The sequence below is a fragment of the Aquarana catesbeiana genome, linkage group LG12 (genome assembly GCF_042186555.1).
Source record: "Aquarana catesbeiana isolate 2022-GZ linkage group LG12, ASM4218655v1, whole genome shotgun sequence".
Classification (NCBI taxonomy): Eukaryota; Metazoa; Chordata; class Amphibia; order Anura; family Ranidae; genus Aquarana; species Aquarana catesbeiana.
In genome coordinates, this window is record NC_133335.1 from 25,660,171 (window position 1) to 25,682,750 (window position 22,580).

A 22,580-nucleotide genomic window follows, 5' to 3' on the forward strand; every position below is an offset into this window, starting at 1 on the left:
GGAGACTGAGATGGCCCTCCAGAAACTTTACTTTATTCTGCTGTAGCCAATGACAGGTTAACTTGGCCTTGTGTTTTGGATCATTGTCATGTTGGAATGTCCAAATACGTCCCATGCACAGCTTCCAGGCTGATCAATGCAAATGTTCCTCCAGTATTTCTTGATAACATACTGCATTCATCTTGCCATCGATTTTGACCAAATTTCCTTTGCCTTTGTAGCTTACACATCTCCAAAACATCAGCGATCCACCTCCGTGTTTCACAGTAGGAATGGTGTACCTTTCATCATAGGCCTTGACTCCTCTCCAAATGTAGCGTTTATGGTTGTGGCCAAAAAGCTCAATTTTGGTCTCATTACTCCAAATGGCTTTGTGCCAGAAGGTTTGAGGCTTGTCTCTGTGCTGTTTGGCGTATTGTTAACGGGATTCTTTGTGACATTTGCTTAGTAATGGCTTTCTTCTGGCGACTCGACCATGCAGCCCATCTTTCTTCAAGTGCCTCCTTATTGTGCATATTGAAACAGCCACAACAAATGTTTTCAGAGAGTCCTGTATTTCACCTAAAGTTATTTCTGGGTTTTTCTTTGCATCCCGAACAATTTTCCTGGCAGTTGTGGCTGAAATTTTAGTTGGTCTACCTGACCGTGGTTTGGTTTCAACAGAACCCCTCATTTTCCACTTCTTGATTAGAGTTTGAACACTGCTGATTGGCATTCTCAATTCCTTGGATATCTTTTTATATCCCTTTCCTGTTTTATACAGTTCAACTACCTTTTCCCGCAAATCCTTTGACAATTCTTTTGCTTTCCCCATGACTCCGAATCCAGAAATGTCAGTGCAGCACTGGATGAAAGATGTAAGGGTCTGTCAGGAGTCCAGAAACTCATTGACCTTTTTATACACACACACTCATTACAAGCAAACAGATCACAGGTGAGGATGGTTACCTTTTAATAGCCATTCAAACCCATTTGTGTCAACTTGTGTGCATATTATCAGGCCAAAATCAACAGGGTATGTAAACTTTTGATCAGGGTCATTTGGGTAGTTTCTGTTGTGATTATGATTTAAAAAGAGTAAACACAGTTGCTTGATAATAAATGGCTTCAGCCAAACACTAACCATGAGTAAAAATAATGTTTTTGTGCTATTCATATTCTCTGAAAAATGGCCAAGAAATCATAAATTCTGCCAGGGTATGTAAACATATGAGCACAACTGTATGTATGTAATGAGGCAGAAGGTGCCATTCAGTTCCGTTCTGCACAAAATGCATGCACAGTGTTTTCCATGTATTCCAATGGCTCTAGTTCACATCATGCAGTCAGTTTCTGCATCGGAAACTGACTGCATGGTGTGAACTAGAGCCATTGGAAAACACTGTGCATGCATTTTTAGTGCAGACAAAAAGCTCGCGGACCTGCATCTGGTGTGAACTGACCCTAAGGCTGCATTCACACCTAAGTGGCTCAACAGCCAATTGACTTGAATGGGCTTCCTGTCGCTTGAAAAATAGGCCAACGAAGCTCAAGTACCAAATTTTGGCACTGACCCAAGTTTGGTGTTGCCTGACTGCTACCCACCTTTGGGATATCATTAAGAAGTAATGGCAACTCAAGTGGGATGCTTGGTTTTCCCACATTTCCTTGTTGCTCAGGGTTGAATGCAGCTTTGGGGTAAAGGACAACATGGGCTGTACTGAATTTCAGTGCAGTAGTGTGTTGTCAGTTTATTACAGTAAGGCTGGTCCTATAATATTCGTTTTTCCTTGTTCACCCAGCGAATTGAACGAAAAAAAGAGCCGATTCTCCATCCACACCCTCCTGCTGAGCCTTGGTATTCTGAGGCCGGAGAGCAATCCCTGCAGTCAAAATACAGTGATCAGTGTTGCTGACTATAGCCACTGACACTGATCGATTGGGAAAAACCCAACACATTGTACGCTAGTCGATCAATAGACTACATGGTCAACGAGCCTGTCCATACATGGATTGAAATTTGGCTGTTACCTGCTGCATCGGTGGAATTTTGATCCATGTATGGCTGCCTTAAGTTAGGAACACATTTGGTTTTCTTGCAGATTAACTGGAATTTTCTGTATGTTTTTTTTTTTTTAAAGGTATAAACCATGGAGAAATGAGCATGGACGTCAGCGATTGTATTCCTAGGTTTTTATTTTAGAAGGGTAGAATTATTGGAGCTGTCATTGTTGACTGGTTTTGAAGATGTGGATTTTGGGACTATTACCTCATTGACTTTGAAAAAGTAATGTGCCAAAATTTATTCTAACTCAAATTTTTTAAATTTACAAGTTTTTTTTACAAACTCAAATCTCTAATTGTTTTGAAGGTTTTGTTGGACCTTTTTTATACACTATATTGCCAAAAGTATTGGGACACCTGCCTTTACACACCCATGAACTTTAATGGCATCCCAGTCTTAGTCCGTAGGTTTGAATATTGAGTTGGCCCACCCTTTGCAGCTATAACAGCTTCAACTCTTCTGGGAAGGCTGTCCACAAGGTTTAGGAGTGTGTCTATGGGAATGTTTGACCATTCTTCCAGAAGCGCAGTTGTGATGTCAGGCACTGATGTTGGACAAGAAGACCTGACTCACTAGGGCTGTTACTGATTAAAATTTTTGGTGTTTGATTAATTGATTTTTTTTAAATCGATAAATCGACTAATTTCGATTAATTATAACTCACATACAGATCCAACTACTTTTAGCTGATCTTGCATTGCAACTCTGCATTAGTCAGTGGTATACACTATATACAATCATGCGACACTAGTTAGTTTCCACAATCCATGACTTAACTTCACAGTTCACACAAATACAAAAAGACCACCAGCAAAAATACCACCAGCAAAGAGACTGCCCAGTAAAAAATACCACTACCAGTAAAGAGACTACCCAGCAAAGAGACCACCCAAAACAGTCAGGAGACCACTGAGCTCACAGACCACCCAGCCAAGTCCACCACAGCACAACCCCATTCAGAAGCTTTTTTTTTTTTTTTACACACAGACCAGATTACATGACATGGGGCTAGGGAGGAGGAGGAGGAGGACCACCTGGCAGGCTACCTACCACTATCCATGATCTGATACCATCTGAGTCCCACACACAGCACCAAACCGATCTACCGCGCAGCACTGAGGGGCGGGGCAGAGCCGCGGAGTACAGTTCACTCCGCCTTCCGCTCTCACAAGCTCCGTTCATTCCCTTGGGGCAGTGCGAAGCAGAAGACATAGGAGGTGGAGGAGGAGCTGAGACTATACAGATACAGGGGAGTGACGTCACCGGATCTCCGACGGCACTCCCTGAAGACCCGTAAGCCGGCGGAGAGGCGAGTACCGATCAAAACAATTAAACGATCAATCGAAGAATTGATCGTTAATTTCCGCAGCCCTACTATATACTTATATCAATAAAGTGCTCAAAAAAATACGCAATGTGCCATGATCTATAATAAGTGCAAGAGTAGCCAGTCCATCTTGTTAGTGATCCAAAAAATGTGTATCTGCCAAAAAATGTGTGAGAATATATATATATATATATATATATATATATATACATACATAATGTAAAAAGTATATAGAAAATGCTCAAATAAATACATATAAATAAAAGTTCATAAATATAAATAAATGATAACGACATTCGCTGATATCTTGTACGTAGATCAAATGTGATAAGAAACACCCATTGTGATCCTCCACCAGTTGTACCAGACTGACTCACCGACTGAAATGGCTGGTAAGATTATAAACCAGCAGCTGCACCTTTTTGCAATCAATGGATCCAGAGAGCCGTTTAACAATACATAAAATCCTTTTCAAGACTGGAGCCATGATCCCCACATATATAGGAGAGGAGGAAGGAAGCTCCGATGGTGTAATGCTCATTCACTGATGTCCTCAGCAAATTTACCAGAGTTCCACAGGTTTGAGTATGAGATACAATCAGCAGTGAGGTGCACTCACTTTGCATGTTCCCATACCTTTGCAGAACCAGGGTCCAATCCTAGCATGAGGAACGTCATTCTCAACCATCAAACTAGGAGCTAGCCCAATGTTAGCATTTTTTTTTCTTCATGAATGTCCATCTTTTAAACACAAGAACTACCACAAATCCACCATATGGAGTCTTCTTCAGGCTTCTTTTCTATCTTCACAGCTATATACTTTGCTTGCTATTAACACCATGAATATACACATATAATAAGGGCTGGCTGATAAACCCACGAGCCAGTGCCGCCTGGGTAAGACTGAGCTTTACAAATATTGTTGAAAGGACGGGCTTTAACAGGCAAATTGACCGTTAGTACGCTCCTTCAGACAATTGTTGTCCAACTTTTGGCCAACAAATGTTGGATGGCAGGCTAGTAAATTTTCGACGGACAATGGTCTGTTGTCAGATTTTCCTATCGTCTGTACACAAGTCCGTCACACAGAAGTCGAAAGTACAAACACGCATGCTCGGAATCAGTGCTCACCAAACATGACATTAGCAGAAGGTGCCCAAAGGGTGGCACTCAAGAGCTGAAATTCCACGTAGTACGTCACTACGTTTTTGTTTGTTGGCCGACAATTGTGCGCCGTTAGTATGCAAGACAAGTTCACGGCACGTGCCCTTCGGACAAAAGTTTGACGCTTTGTTGGCCAACCATCCGATCGTGTGTACAAGGCTTTAGTCTTGATGTTTAAAGGGCTGGCTATTAAATCACTGACCAGAGCTAATCCACAATCTCAAAAAAATAAAGAAAATATAATTTAGAAGTCCCACTCTTCACCCACTTGGGTGAGACAAGTCATTACAAATATTGTTATTGGGAAATTAGAAATCAATGAACGTTTTATTTATTAAGTCATGGTTTACGATGTCTTGATGTATAAAGGGCTGGCTGCTAAACCCCAAACTAAAGCTTTGCTCTGGTGTAGAGGTTTATCAGCCAGCCAGTAGCCCAGCTTGGATTTTGAAGTTGCAGGTTCAAATCTTGGTTCATCTATTAGACTATATCAGGGTTGTTAATCACATTTCACTTATTAAGTCTTGTTTGACCATCATGCTACTCAGTGAGCTGGGTGATTGGCTCAGGGGTTTAGCAGCTAGCCTATACCTGTGTATAGACTTTGGATCTGCAGGATTGAATCTTGGTTTCTTCTTTTAAATTTGAGACCACATTATAATCCTGAAATGGGAGAACAAACACATAAATTGGCGAGCAGAGGCAAGTAGCTCAGAGGATAAGAGTGTTGATTCAGGGCACCGTAGACCCAAGTTCAAATCTGTGAAGCACTGTAGACTCTCAAGGGCAAATACCTGAAAGTGCTGAAGGCCCCTGAGCTCAAATCTCTGAGTGAAAGTCTGGAGGCCATGGACAACCCACCAGTCTGCTCCAGTCCCAGGCCCCCACAGGCTTGTAACATGTGTGGGCATCACAGTAGGTTGTGGACACCCTGCCTCTTCAGTCCATGGTCTGTGACATCACTGCAACATATATAATTAGAATGGGCTGTCTTACTGGGCCAGCCCATCCTAAAAGCAGGGACTTAGTGTTTTTTTTGCCTCACCCCAGATACTGCACTTTACCTGAACCACTTGATGGGAGGACAGGGTAGTGGGTCAGAAACATTTCCCACTGCCCCATCCAACCATCAGGAGGTTCAGGCACTGCACAGGACCTGGGACACACAAGGCTTTCCCTCGGAGGGATTTGAACTCAGGTCTCCAGCAGACCCATCAAAGCTCTTACCCTCTGAGCTACCACCTAAGCTCAGCCATCACTGTGCTCATTCTTCTATTTCAAAAGTAGGCAGAATTTACACATTAAGGGGAAAAAAAATCAAAGTAACAACTATAAAAAAAAAAATTATGAGCACCCACTATCAATGAAAACAGTATAGCACTACCATGTCTGCCAATGCAGAATATAGCATTATAATAATGAGTGAATCATTGTTCTATTATGGTATGGTATCAACGATAAAAAAAATCTCATATAAGCTTAAACATAATAATATAGAAATTAAAAAGATGTTTTTAATATTTTCAAATCTGCAGTTTTATTAAAAGAATACCTGGTGATCCTTCCATGAAGGTCCTTGTTCTGGGACTTATTATGAGGTGACAGTTTCTCTAAATTGTGTTCCTGCACTTTCATCCTATCAAACGCATTCCTCAATTAGATTATATTTACATGGAAGTGCAGTCGCTGTAGATCTGAAATGAGGGGAAGCTCTGCTGATTTTATCATCCAATCATGTGCAAGCTAAAATGCTGTTTTTTATTTTCCATGCATGACCCCCTCGGATCTACAGCGACTGCGCTTCCAAGTGCACTTGCAGTGCAAAGTGGATTTTCCTTTAGTAAATAACTAAAATTTAGTAAACTTAATATCATCCAATTAGAAGTAGAATTAGATTGTGATGGCTGCATTCTCTTTTTTAGAACATTTACAGGGTGAGGAACTACGATGAGTTTCAAACCCCAGGACAATTCTGTGGAAATCAGGACAGTTGGAAGGCATGGTTATTTGCACGATTACTAGATAAAAAGATAAAAATAAACCTATAAAAAAGAAAACAAATGCAGTCACCACAACCAAGAACTGGTAAACTGTAATATATTCAATTTTTGTTCTTGGGTTTAGAAACACTTTAAACCAGCTGGAAACAACAGCCAATCGATGATCAGACCTCAGTTTTCTATGATCATCAGAGGGTGCCAGTCTTTGAATGATCTCCATCTCACAAAGTACAAGACATTCACCAATAGTAGTCATAAAGGAGCCAACTTCTGAATCACAGCCAATGTATCCAACTGCCTAGTTGAAGTTAGCATTGTCTTTGGTAAAACATGTCCTCTCTTTCACCACCAGAGGGTGCCAGTATCCAAGCAATCTCCATTGCTCCAGGATACCCTGAATATTAGTACTATTAAAGGTGTACACGGTGTTCACCAATTATAATAAAGCTCCAAACTAAAGGATTAAAGCTCAGGTCTCCAGTACATTAGTCAGAGTTTTAATCTCTACCTAATATACTTATCTTAATGAAACCATGTTCCTTGATCCTTAAAAGACATACAAGTTAATTGAAATTCAAAAGAGAGGTCAGCTGTAACAGATTACAATTTTTTTTTACAAAAATCTGAAATAGAATGCAGTCATTAATTAAGAAGACCACCATCACAGACCACTGAGACCCCAACCAAAGGCCACCACCATCACAGACAACCAAAGGCCACCATCACAGACAACCAAAGACAATCAGGGACAACTAAAGACCACAGTCACAAACCACCAAAGACAACCATCTCAGACAACCACAGTCACAGACCACCAAAGACCTCCATCACAGATGACCAAAGACCACCATCACAGACAACCAAAGGCCACATCACAGACAACCAAAGGCCATCATCACAGACAACCAAAGACAACCATCATGGACCACCAAAGACCACAGTCACAGACCAACAAAGGCCACATCACAGACAACCAAAGGCCACCATCACAGACAACCAAAGGCCACCATCACAGACAACCAAAGACAACCATCATGGACCACCAAAGACCACAGTCACAGACCACCAAAGACCACCATCACAGACAACCAAAGGCCACATCACAGACAACCAAAGGCCACCATCACAGACAACCAAAAGCTACATCCCAGACAACCAAAGGCCACCATCACAGACAACCAAAGACAACCGTCATGGACAACCAAAGACCACAGTCACAGACCACCAAAGAACACCATCACAGACAACCAAAGGCCACATCACAGACAACCAAAGGCCACCATCATAGACAACCAAAGGCCACCATCACAGACAACCAAAGACAATCATCACGGACAACCAAAGACCACAGTCACAGACCACCGAAGACAACCATCATAGACAAGCAAAGACCACAGTCACAGACCACCAAAGATCACCATCACAGACAAGCAAAGACCACTATTACAGACCACCAAACACAAGTCTCTGTCAACTCATTGCTCATCATTTGTGGTCATCAGAGTAAAGATACCTCAAAGTACATAAGACAAGGTGATGTCATATAGAAACATTCAAGAAGGTGAAAACAACATTTTTTGTGATATAAATGTGCTACTGAAAACAGCAAACAAAAAATGTATTTATCTATTTCGAGTAGAAGAGAAAAGTGAAGTATTTCTCAGGCCAATGAAGTTAGACTGAAACTCATCCAACGTCCACTGCGTCAGCACCAAAGGATCTGTGTCAATAGACACATTGGAGATGATTCTAATGATGGATCGTAATGCTTAAAACCTTGAATTTGCTGTATATAAGGGACTATGTTGGTAAGCTTTTTTTGGCTTCAAACTGGAACTGAATTCCCGTAAAAGTCTAAGTGGAAACTTATTCCGCTTACATTTTGCTTCTCCTGCTTCCTCCTTACCCCCATAAATATGTTAATGACATTTTTAAATAAAACATTTCCAATTTTATCATCATCATAAAGCCTAAGGATTATCTTGACAGCCAGGCAGTAGAATGAGAGGTCAGCAAAATCTACAACAGAAAGAAGACTTGAATCCAAAACCTGTCAACTTTTAGGTGCCGATCCCATCATGCCCACAAGGGGGCAGAACTGTAATACTGCTTAGAGCTGTCTGCATCTGAACTGTGCATTTAAATTAAACCTTAATGCAATTTCAGACACCCAACCATTAAAAACAATAGATTAACAGATCGAGAACATTTTTCCAACATGTCCTTTCAACAGAAGTTGAGCAAATGACCCACTTCTGTCAAACCGGTGTGGCAACACACTGATCAAAATTCAGCCGGTCCACCTTTATCCACACAAAACGAGGTGGATGGAGAAATCTACCCCACTAGGACATTGCATGATAACAGCGGCACCCTAGGCGGTTGGAGGAGTCAGAAAACAGCAGCTTATTAGTCCCCTCATTCAGCAGATCCCTTGCTCTGTAGTACCCCCAGCTCTGCTGATGCCCCACTCAGTAGTGACGTCCAGCTCTGCTGATCTCCTGCTCCAATATTAACCCCCAGCTCTGCTGATCCCCCAATTAATAGTAACCCTCAGCTCTGCTGATCCTCCACTCAGTAGTAACCCCCAGCTCTGCTGATCCCCCACTCAGTAGTAACCCCCAGCTCTGCTGATCCCCCACTCAGTAGTAACCCCCAGCTCTGCTGATCCCCCACTCAGTAGTAACCCCCAGCTCCGCTGATCCCCCACTCAATAGTAACCCCCAGCTCTGCTGATCCCCCACTCAGTAGTAACCCCCAGCTCTGCTGATCCCCCACTCAATAGTAACCCCCAGCTGGTTTTCTGATCCTCCTCTCTCCGGTCCCCGCTCATCTTTCTTATGTTGCTCCCATGCTGCACACCACGTGTGACATCTGCTAGTTTCTTCTACTCTGGTCGCCAAGCTCTGCTGATCCTCCGCCACTCTCCAGTCCTCACTCTCCAGTTCCGTTCACCTTCCGCTATAGCGTTCTCATGTTGCACACAACAACAAACCTGCTCCCCTCACTCCCCTTCTTACGCTCGATTGATCGCTCGCTTTATCATCGATTCGCTCGCCCATTAGCCCCACACCTACCCCATCCAGGTTGCGACTTTGGCGGCTCCCCCCCCCGCATCTCCTCCCAAGTCCCGGTGGTTGCTTCTCCTTCCACCCGATTGGGTCTTAGGACTCCCGGGCAGTGCCGGGACAAGGTCATCTAGTGCCCAGGGCGAACATATTAAACTGCGCCCCCCCCAAGATGTATGAGCATTAAGTATCAGTAAAAATCCCCAAAGCATAAATCCCCCCTCCTCCCAGTACAAATCTGCCCCCTGCTGAAACCCCCTCTCCTAGCACAACTCTTCTACCCCCAAAATCCCCCCCTCAGTACGAATCTTCTCCCCCCCATCACCCCTCCCAACACAAACCTTCCTAAATAACTCTTAACACCCCCCCCCCACACACACACACAAATTCCCCCAACTAGAATAAAATTCCCTGCCACTCCGCCAAATTACCCCTTCCAACACAAAACCTCTTCCCCCAATCTCCTTGTGATGCCCCCCACCTCAGATGATACCACAGTTCCCAGGGCAGCCGCCCCTCCTGCCCACCCCTTGTCCCAGCCCTGCTCCCGGGCCAATCAACTTTCAGGACCCGCTTCCTGATTGGCCGGGAGGAGAAGCAAGAAGCCATTAGCGAATATTAATTCGCTAATGTCACACAAGTGGGTGGGCTCAGGGCGCAGAGAGCCCACCCTTTTTTAAGGCCAATTAGATCCTCAGACTCTAATCATGTGCTTAAAAAAACAAAACAAAAACATTCCATGTGTCCGGCGCCCTGCATTGAGATTAGGGGTCGGGAGCATGGATTAGGGGGGCGGTGCCCCTGTGCCCCCCATAAGCGGCCGCCACTGCTTCAGGTACTGCAAGCGAGCATTGTCATAGACTTCTATGTAGGTTTTGGAGATGCTTTGAAGCACTAAGAAAGCGACATGGAGTATAATCTTTGAAGCGAAGAAAAGCAAGCACAGCGTGTGAACAGGACTGTAAGCTAACCATTTTATATAGTGACAGGGGCTTTGACTGTCAGAGTGTTTTAAAAAGCGTGTCTAATAACACATTTTAAAGCTCTTAAAGAGAACCGACATATCACAATGTCTGAATATCTCCAGCCTTCTTTCCGGGAACTATCACAGACCCGCTCTGACACATAACAGACTGCTTTTAGCCTTGCACCTTTAATCTAGGTACCATCAATGGCTGTTACAATGAGACAAAATAAAGCTACTATGTCTTCTTTAACCACTTGCCGTCCGTATACTGTACATATACAGCAGCAAGGTGGCTCTCCTGTGCAGGATCACATACCTGTACGTGATCCTACACTTCCGGATCTGGGGCACGCACGCCCGGCGCCGGCGACCTGCTCCCGCTGTGATTGGACACGGCAGGAGCCAATCAGCTGGTCTGGCGGACTCGATGTCCGCCGATCGTTCGGGACAGAAGCAGAACGGCGGTCTGCCTATGTAAACAAGGCAGATCACCGTTCTGTCAGAAGGGAAGGTTTTGATTCTGTGTTTTCTGCAAAGCAGGGGCATGGATCTCTGCCTTCCCATAGTACAAGCATCTCCCACACAGTGAGTAGGCACATTTTAGGAACACATTTAACCCTTTGATGTTACCCCCTTCCCTGCCAGTGTCAGTACAGTGGCAGTGCATATTTTTAGCATTGTATTAGTGTCACTGGTTCCCAAAAAAGTGTCAGTCCCGCTATAAGTCATTAGTCATTAATCACCCCCATTACTAGTGAAAAAAATAAAATTAAATTCCATAAATATAACCCATAGTTTTTAGACGCTCTAACTTTTGTGCAAACCAATCAATATACGCTTGTTAGGAATTTTTTTTTTTACCAAAAATATGTAGCAGAATACATATTGACCTAAAATGATGAAGAAATTTCATTTTTTTTATTTTTTTTCTTATTGGGTATGTTTACAGCAGAAGGTAAAAAATAAAGTTTTTTTTTCAAAATTGCCGGTATTTTTTGTTTATAGAGCAAACAATAAAAAAACACAGAGGTGATCAAACACCACCAAAAGAAAGCTCAATTTATAGGGGAAAAAAAGGCATCAATTTTATTTGGGTACAGCATCGCAAGACCGCGCAATTGTCAGCTAATGTAACGCAGTGCCGTATCGCCAAAAAAATGGCCTGGTCATGAAGGAGGGGGGTAAAACCTTCCGGGACTGAAGTGGTTAAGAAAGCAGTCAGAAATCACATAATACAACAACCCAAGTTCTTTTTAAAAGAAGGATGGCGGGAACGACTGACCTGCTTTTCCAGCTTCACTATTACACCATTACCATTATCACAAAGAAGTGGACCTGTGATGTCACTGGACCAGAACTAAAACACCTTGGAAAAGGTAAGTATTAAGATTTAAAAAAAGGAATGGGAGAGGAAAATCCAGAGCTTACATTTCAATTTTATTATACTGATAAAAAAACATAGTTTTTAAAGAGCTCAGTAGCTCAAGCATTGCTCACAGCAGTGACTTCTTTCCTACTGTGCACTCAGTCCGATCTATACAAAGTTCCAATCATTAGCACAAATAATAACAAATATAATAATAATAATAACAAATATAATAATAATAACAAATATAAACAAATAATAACCTGTGATGTCACTGGACCAGATCAAAGACACCTGAAAAAAGGTAAGTATTAGGATGAAGAAAAAAGGAATGGAAACGAAAATTCAGAGCTAAAATGTAAACTTTTTATATTGATAAAAATGTTTTTTTTTTTTTACAGAGCTCAGTAGCTCAAGCATTGCTCACAGCAGTGACTCCTTCCCCCTGTGTACAGTCGGCTTTATACGAAGTTCCAATCATAGCAAGGAAACCTGAAAAGCAAATCTCATCAGCTGTGCTCTCTCTCTATAGAACACATATTGCTCTTCAGCTGAAGAATCCACGGTGCCCCTGAATTCCATGTTCATTTGTAAAACAAAGATTTTATACAAACTATTTGACACCATTCAGAATCTTTGATCAACCACCACCAAGATAAAATGACTTTGAGCAGATTGCATTGTGTTCAGCCAGTCAGAGCAGACAATGAGAGAAGGAAGCTGTAATGCACAAGCACTGTGCAGCACTACCGAGCAGGAAGCAGAGCCTGTCTATGTAATGAGCTAATATGGCTGCAGCACTGTGCTTACATAACAAACCATGCAAAGTTTAGGAATATAAACACTCAATAATGAGACGGTTTTCTGTACATCAATTTTATCCTGATGTCACTTCAAAAAAAAAATTGACAATGAAAAAGCACAACTTTGTTCAGGGAAATTTTTAAAAACCTAAAAAAAAAAAAAACGCAGGTGTTTAAAATTCAAAAAAGAAGCTCAGGCTGCCAAATGGTATCTTTCAATCCCGAGCTGTCCCGTTTAAAACTTCTATACCCTAAACCGAAGACAAACTCCTTGCATGCTCTACATACAGTACTTGTCCAACAAAGCTGATTTTGATTCTGTTTACGACAATACTTTTGTTTCACCACAAGATATCCTCGGTCTTCTGAGTTCAATTGATGCTTGAAAGACCAAGGAGATACAATGAGTACGCAGCAACATGAGCCTAGTGAGAGAGGATCTGAAGAATAGGATCCAGTGCATCATGACTGGCCTTAAGGCTACTTTCAGACTGGGGCGTTGGGGGGGGGGGGGCATCAGCGGTATTTTTAGTGGCGCTTTCCTTTTTGTGGCCCTTTTCGCCTGCTAACGTCTTTTAACCCCCGCTAACGTCCGAAAAAGGGTTTAATGCGCCTGCAAAGCGCTTTGCTGACACTTTGGCGGCACTGCCCATTGATTTCAAGAGAGGCGCTATGCAGGCTCTTTACAGGCGCTATGCAGGCACTATTTTTAGTGCTAGAGCACCTATAAAGCACCTCAGTGTGAGAGCAGCTTAAGAGTTCTGAAAAAAAAAAACACCCAGTAGGGGAAAGGAGGGGAGGGTGTCAGAAACCATGAAATCAGACCGAGACAGAAGTACAGTTAAATCACACTTGTTTAATAATAAAAGTAAAAAGAACAAACGTAGTCAAAACATAGACAAAGTTCAGTAACCGGAACGTATAGTCAGCGAAGTCAGGGATCAATGTAGTGGAACAGCAAGCAGTATCTGGAGCCAGAAGGGATGTCAGCAAAGCCAGTCTTTAAACAGGAATGCAGGAGATGTTTCTTGTGATGTTGACCAAGGCGAAGGCAGAGACCCTCTGGACTGGGTGGCTTAAGTAGGCAGGACTGACGAGCAGGATCATCAACAGGTGAGTCACTGTGGAGAGAGATGGGAGCTGGCAATTAGCCGCCAGCTGAGCGGCCAGCCCAGAGAAGGAAGGGCTGAGCCTAGCCCTGACAGAAGGGGTCTCCAGGAGGTGGACGGCTAAGCCCAGAGTTAGGTTTTAAAGTGACTGGGTCTCTTTGTCATAAAGATTCAAACTGTAGTACTCCATATTCCCATTGCACACGTTCCTGGACAAAGCTCTAGAGGTTTGGGTGCCGCAGCAACCACCAGCTGGAGATTGGATCAGAAAGCCACAATAAGGATATTTGCCAGCACACGACGGATCATCAGGTAGAGTCCAAACATTTTTTTTATTGAAGCCTGATCACATCACAAAAAGATAGTACAACGTTTCAGAGTGACGCATGACCTCTTTATCAGGCATTATTAGATTGTAAGCTCTTCTGAGCAGGGCCCTCTTAATCCTATTGTATTGTATTGTATTATATTATAACTGTATTGTCTCCCTTTTATATTGTAAAGCGCTGCGTAAACTGTTGGCGCTATATAAATCCTGAATAATAATAATAATAATATGATGTGTCACATGTCTGACGAAGAGGTCCTGCGCGACTCCGAAACGTTGCACTACCTTTTTGTGATGTGATCATGCTTCAATAAAAAAAAAAACGTTTTGATGATCCGTGGTGTGCTGGCAAATATCCTTATTAAAGATCCAAACTGCTCACTGCAAGAGAACACCCTGGATACTTAGCTCCATGGACTGAGGTTGATGTACAAAACTGGAAAGTGCAAAATCTGGTGCAGCTGTGCACGGCAGCCAATCAGCTTCTAGCTTCAGCTTGTTCAATTAAGCTTTGACAATAAAACCTGGAAGCGGATTGGTTTCTATGCAGAGCTGCACCGGCTTTTTCACTCTCCGGTTTTAGTGAATCAACCCCATTGTCTTCCAGCACTGCAGGCTCTGGCAAGTCTCCAGCATCCGAATCTACCCCTACCATGTACTGTGGTCCCTGCTGCTGATCCCTACGTCTCTACCGTGTCCTATAGTGATGTGGAGGCTAAGAGAAGGAACCACAGCGTGCAGCATGGGTGTAGGCCAGTGTTTCTCAACTCCAGTCCTCAAGGCACCCCAACAGGTCATGTTTTCAGGATTTCCCTCAGATTAAACAGCTGTGGTAATTACTAAGGCAGAGAAACTGAGCAAATCACCTGTGCAAAATAATGGAAAGCCTGAAAACATGACCTGTTGGGGCGCCTGGAGGACTGGAGTTGAGAAACACTGGCCTACACCCATGCTGCACGCTGTGGTTCCTTCTCCTACTGGTGTAGGCATTCCACACTTCTGGAAGTATCAAATTCTGGAGATTCTGCTGGAGCCTGTAGTGCACCAACACAGCAAAATTTGCAGAGGTAAGTGTTCAACATCTTCTGTCGCAGGAAGCAGTTCTTCAGTGAAACAATGATGGCATTTCTAAAAATGAAAAAAAAAAATCAAAATTAAAATTAAAATAGACCCCCCAACGGTTGTTAAAATGAAAAAAGCAGATGGGCTGCAGAACATTTCTTCATTCTGGGACTGCCCCCCCCCCCCCTCACTACTTAAATTTGGCCACAAAATGCCCCCTGTGTTCTGGGTTCAATGATGCCCAGAGGACTAAGGCCTCTTTCACACGAGGGATCCGTATGTCCGTTTTTCATCCTTCCGTTTTCGGATGAAAAACGGACATACATGTATCCCTATGGAGCGTCGGATGTCAGCGGTGACATGTCCGCTGACATCCGACCCGCTCCGATCCGATAAGTGTAACGGAGGAAAACCCTACTTTTCCATCCGTTTTCGGATCGGACTCTACGGTCCGTCATCATCCGATCCCCCATAGGGGAGAGCGGCGCTCTGACAGGTCCGTCGCTGCACAGTGTGCAGCGACGGACCTGTCATCTTTCTGCTCAGCGGGGATCGGCGGAGCGATCCCCGCTGAGCAAGCGGGTGTTCACGGGGCGGATCATCACTGATCCGCCCCGTGTGAAAGAGCCCTTAGTAAGAACAGAGCATCGTAGGCTCGTTAGGAGAAGATCAGAAAAAGACAAGGACCTGGTGGGGGATGACAAGCTCCGAACTTCACCGCGGTTAATTTACTAAAACTGGAGAGTGCAAAATCTGGTGCAGCTGTGCATGATAGCCAATCAGATTCTAACTTCAGCTTATTCAATTAAGCTGGAAGCTGATTGGTTTCTATGTAGAGCTGCACCAGATTTTGCACTCTCCAGTTTTAGTAAACCAACCCCATTGTGTTCTAAAGCTGTAGGCTCTGGCAAAGTCTCCAACATTCAACTCTTCCCCCACTGTGAGCTGTGGTTCCTCCCATCACTACTGTGTCCTATAGAGATGTGGGGGCTGGAGGAAGGAACCACAGCGTGCAGCAGGGGTGTAGGCATTAAATGCAGATTTAAGTATTCAGTGTCTTCTCTTGCAGGAAGCAGGTCTTCTAATCTTTCCAGCGAAGCAGCGCAGCCTCTTTCATACAGTGCCTTGCAAAAGTATTCACCCCCTTGGCATTTTACCTATGTTGTTACATTACAGCCTTTAGTTCAATGTTTTTTCAATTTGAATTATATGTGATGGATCAGAACACAATAGTCTAAGTTGGTGAAGTAAAATTAGAAAAATATATACACATTCATATACATGCTACCTGCAGAGAAAAGCCTGATCTCATACCCCCTTTGTGGAAACTATTTTTCAGAAATAAAAAACTGATAATTGTCATGTGCGTATGTATTCACCCCCTTTGTTATGAAGCCCATAATAAGGTCTGGTGCAACCAATTACCTTCAGAAGTCACATAATTAGTGAAATGATGTCCACCTGTGTGCAATCTAAGTGTCACATGATCTATCATTACATATATACACCTTTTTGAAAGGCCCCAGAGGCTGCAACACCTAAGCAAGAGGCATCACTAACCAAACACTGCCATGAAGACCAAGGAACTCTCCAAACAAGTAAGGGACAATGTTGATGAGAAGTACAAGTCAGCGTAATAAAAAAATATCCAAATCTTTGATGATCCTTAGAAGCACCATCAAATCTATCATAACCAAATGGAAAGAACATGGCACAACAGCAAACCTGCCAAGAGACGGCCTCACACCAAAACTCACGGACCGGGCAAGGAGGGCATTAATCAGAGAGGCAGCACAGAGACCTAAGGTAACCCTGGAGGAGCTGCAGAGTTCCACAGCAGAGACTGGAGTATCTGTACATAGGACGACAATAAGCCGTACGCTCCATAGAGTTGGGCTTTATGGCAGAGTGGCCAGAAGAAAGACATTACTTTCAGCAAAAAACAAAATGGCACGTTTTTGGGTTTGCGAAAAGGCACGTGGGAGACTCCCAAAATGTATGGAGGAAGGTGCTCTGGTCTGATGAGACTAAAATTGAACTTTTTGGCCATCAAAGAAAACGCTATGTCTGGCGCAAACCCAACACATCACATCACCCAAAGAACACCATCCCCACAGTGAAACATGGCGGTGGCAGCATCATGCTGTGGGGATGTTTTTCAGCAGTTGGGACTGGGAAACTGGTCAGAGTTGAGGGAAAGATGGATGGTGCTAAATACAGGGATATTCTTGAGCAAAACCTGTACCACTCTGTGTGTGATTTGAGGCTAGGAGGGAGATTCACCTTCCAGCAGAACAATGACCCCAAACACACTGCTAAAGCAACACTTGAGTGGTTTAAGGGGAAACATGTAAATGTGTTGGAATGGCCTAGTCAAAGCCCAGACCTCAATCCAATAGAAAATCTGTGGTCAGACTTAAAGATTGCTGTTCACAAGCGCAAACCATCCAACTTGAAGGAGCTGGAGCAGTTTTGCAAGGAGGAATGGGCAAAAATCCCAGTGGTAAGATGTGGCAATCTCATAGAAACTTATCCAAAGTGACTTGGAACTGTGATAGCCGCGAAAGGTGGCTCTACAAAGTATTGGACTTTAGGGGGGTGAATAGTTATGCATATTAACTTTTTCTGTTATTTTGTCCTATTTGTTGTTTGCTTCACAATAAAGAAAAAAAAACATCTTCAAAGTTGCGGGCATGTTCTGTAAATTAAATGATGCAAATCCTCAAACAATCCATGTTAATTCCAGGTGGTGAGGCAACAAAACGCGAAAAATGCCAAGGGGGGGTGAATACTTTTGCAAGGCACTGTATGTTTGCAGCTATGCTCAAGCAATCACCTTTGCTGGAGATCAGAGCACGGCTGTAAATGAGAACTCCCCTCTCCGTTCCTTTAAGCCAGCGCTGTGCCGCCTGAACCGAACATCAATGGCTGCAGAGCTCTATGAAGTTAATAATGTCGATCGCTTACTAATAAAGACTGGCCGGGGGGAGGGTGGGGGGGACGGCGACGATCCACTGTTATCATAAAATGGCAGCCGGTAAGATTCCTCTTAGCTCAGCTGAAACACTGTACGATATTAAAATGTAACCTATTTAGCGGTGAAGAGATCGGCGTGGAAGAAGACGGTCGTGTTGCGTTGGGTAAGTGAATATGGAAATCCGATCTGCAAATGCAAGATATTAAAAAATCAGTTGGTTGTAAATAAACATATAGGATGCCTTCCCATATATCACTGTCATGGAAAACCAATTACTGAATGGGCCGGTAGAACTTACTGTATGTGCGGGAAGCTTAAAGTGATATTAAACCCTCCGTCTTTTAAGCACATTCAGCAGCGGATTTAATCAATTAGTAAGTATGCAGCTTCTTTATCTGTAATCCTTGCCTGTGTTCCAGTTTAAGCTGGCGCCATGACCGCTGCCTCAGGTTTCCTGCTTCAGAGTGGCTCCTATGGAGTATCCTATGGAGCCACCCTTGCATGCAGGGACTAGAGCTGTGTCTCCCTACACTGCGTGCATCAATAGAAACACACAGCCCTGCAGCCTAGGATGGCAAGGTACTCCCTTGCTCCATCCTCCTCCTTCTAAAGGATTGGCTCAGACTGCACCGTCCACTGTGAACTTTTTTCTGTGAAGTTCAGAAAAGCAGCACTGAGAGGGCAGGAGCCTAAGGGCGAGTATTCAGCTAAATACATTCTAGGTGCATCAATACAAAAGTCTTATGGTTCATTTTCTTTAGAAAGCAGCCACAGCCTAGAGTAGAAAACCCTGTCAACTGCCAGCATGCTGTAAAGAAGGACCCTTGCTCTCTGGGTGGAAGCAGCGGCATCTCTGCAGAGGTCCGACATACTCCCTGCTGAATCAAGGTCCGGCGGAAAAATAGCACGTGCTCCTTGCTACTCCTTAGCTTCACAAGAAAGAAGAATATAGTTTTGATTGCTGATGCCAAATTCAACTTTCAGTTTAACCTCCTAGCGCCGACGCCTCCCAGCACTTTAACTACTTGCCGCCCGCCATATAGCAATATGACGTCGGCAAAGTGGTTTCGTCATCTTGATTGGACGTCATATAATGTGATCAGGATAACAAGCCAGTGCGCGCCCGCGGCGATCGGAAGTGCTGTGTGTAAGTCTGACACAACGCAACTCCGATCGTGGTATGACACCTCTGACAGAGGCTTCTTACCACGTGATCAGCTGTGACCAATCACAGCTGATCATCGCGTGAACCAGGAAGTGCCGGTAAACGGCTTTCCTCGGTTCACGCTGACGAGGAGAGCCGATCGGCGACCGATTGGGAGCTTCCAGGGCAGGCGATGGTGACTTTGTCGGGCACGCTCTTGGCACAGGTGTATTGGCAGCCATTCACGCAATTATGCAGCCCTCTTGGCGTTAAAGGACCAAGCGCAGAGAGGCAGCATATTTGCGTAGGCCGGTGCCAAGGGGTTAAATCAGCTAAATACATTCCAGGGGCATCAAAACAAAAGCTGTGGATTTTGATTTTTTTAAAACGCAGCCACAGCTTGAGTAGAAAGGCCTGTCCACTGCCACCATGCTACAGAAAAGGACCCTTGCTTTCTGTGTGGAAGCAACGGCTTCTCTGCAGAGGTCCCGACACACCCCCTGCTGAGTCACCCCAGGTGGTATAAGGTTTAGCATGACTCAGGCACGTGCTCCTTGCTACTCCTTAGCTTGACAAGAAAGAAGAATATAGTTTTGATTGTTGATGCCCAAGTCAACTTTCAGTTTAAATCTGCTAAATACATTCCAGGGGCATCTAAATAAAAGCTGTACACTTTGTTTTCTTTAAAAAAAAAAAAGAGTAGAAAAGCCTGTCCCCTGCCAGCATGCTGCGAAGAAGGACCCTTGCTCTCTGTGTGTGGGGACAGCGGTCTCTCTGCAGAGGTCTGACACCTCCCCTGAGGAGTCACATCTATGATTCTAAACCTTATGCTGCCTGCAAATTGGGGAGCTCTAGCTATGGCTCAGCAGGGGGTATATTAGACCTGTGCAGCGAGCAGTGGCGGCTGGTGCTCCATTTTTTGGGGGGCAGCAAACAAACCATCTGCCACCTACTCCTATTCGGTCGACCCCCCCCCCCCCATCATCACTCGCTCATCTGCCCACCAGCCCCGCACTTACCCCATCTAGGTCACGGGCAGCTTCATCTCCTTCCTGCATCTCCTCCTCCTCGGCAGCTTCACAACGGCTTCCCCTGCATCTCCTCCTCCTCGTCGGCCAATAAGGTCGCTTCTCCTCTTGGCCAATCAGATCTTAAGACCCGCTTCCTGATCAGCCGAGAGTTGAATCAGGAAGACAATAGCGAATATTAATTCGCTATTGTCACACAACTGGGTGGGCTCAGGGTGCAGTGCTCTGTGCCCCGAGCCCACCACTTTTTGAAGCCAATTAGAGCCTCAGGCTTTGCAAAAAAAAAAAAAACATTGAAATCAATGCGTCTGGCACCCTGCATGTAGATTAGGGGCCAGGTGCATGGATTAGGGGGGGCGGCGCCCCTGCACCCCTCATGGACGGGCCGCCACTGGTAGAGAGACCACTGCTTCCACACAGAGGTTCTTCTCTGCAGAATGCTGGCAGCAGACAGGCCTTTCTACTCAGATTATGGCTGCTTCCCAAAGAAAACAAAGTTCACCCATTTTGTTTTGGTGCCCCTGGAATGTATTTAGTGGATTTAGACTGGGAGTTGAATTGGGCATAATAAATAAAGACTACATTCTTCATTCTTGTTAAGCTAAGGTGTTCTGTTGTACAGCTGTAGACATGGGTGGGCATACAGTACCGCTTTATTCAGTAACCTCTGTAGCAGCTTCCAACCCTTCCCACACATACATGGCTGCCTTGCTATGGGGGCAGAAACAGGTGCACTTTAAGCTCCGGCCCAGCGGTGGAATTGGAAGAGTTAAACGCCCAAGGAAAGGAGAGGAGCTCCCAGACTACGGCACACAGCTCCTGCATATTTAAAGAACTCTCCATCCCAGAAAATTCACATTAAGCACCCAGAGCTTGTGTGCACGCCTGGCTCTGAGTGGTTAATGAGGTTGGAGCTCTCCGTGTACAAACCGCAACCGCCGCTTTGGCCAGGCCCGGCCAAATCTGCCCAATTCAAGGGGATGACAATGTGGAAGGTACAATGGGATGAAGATAACTCATAAAAGTTATGGGTCACTGCCAGGTAACAATGATCAGGAGAACCGGCTGGTACAAGACCGGCAACCAGTGCCTACAGATAGAAGATCGCAGAAGCTCTTACTATTGAGCAGCCATCCATATCACAGATGTATCCAAAAGCCAAAACTGTATTACCGGTGACAAACGTCCAATGCCGCATACACACGAGCGGACTTTCAGGCAGATAAGGTCTGACGGAACGAATCCTTTGGACATTCCGATCGTGTGTGGGCTTCATCTGACCTTTTCTGTCGAAAAATCTGATGGACCTTAGAAATAGAACATGTTTCAAATCTTTCAGACGGACTCGATCCCTATCGAAAAAAACGTTCGTCTGTATGCTAGTCCGATGGACCGAAAACGACGCAAGGGCAGCTATTGGCTACTAGCTATTGAACTTCCTTTTCTAGTCCGGTCGTACGTCATCACGTTAGAAACGATCGGACTTTGGTGGGATCGTGTGTAGGCAAGTCCATTTCGTCAGAACTCCGTCGGAACTCCGTTGAAAAGTTCTTCGGAGTTCAGTCCGACGAGAAGTCCACTCGTGTGTACGCGGCATTAGAGAAACCAAAAACTAAATGTTCAAAAAATGGTAGAGTTTTTAGACACAACAGGAGGCAGACGCGTTTAATATCAAAGAATCTCTTAATACCTGATTTTGTAGTTCTTTATGTGGTCACGTGACCACCATTCCATGGCTAGTGTTGCGGGGAGGGGGGACTCATTCAGTTATCCAATAATAAAGAGCTCCCACCATGTCACATCCAAGATTCGAGGGCAATCCAATTTTTTCAAAAAATGTTAATGTTTTAGGCACAACAGGAGGCAAACACGTTTAAAATCAAAGAATTGTATTAGAAACAATAAAATGTCATCTTCATACAAAAACATTACCCCCAAAGGGAACCCGTATTGCTAGACAATACCCAACTCTGGAGTGGACCAGGGCTACCCTAACAATTATATATGATACGGACAATATGCACTATACGCTGCTTAAAAATATTTGCCCATTGTTGCTCCAAATACAGATTGGCAACGTGTTTCGCTATGGATATGGTTTCTTCAGGACAAATTGGGTTGTATATTGCACTAAACACAATAAACAAGGCATGTTAGATAGTATTCATAACAATACTCCAAATAAGACAGAAA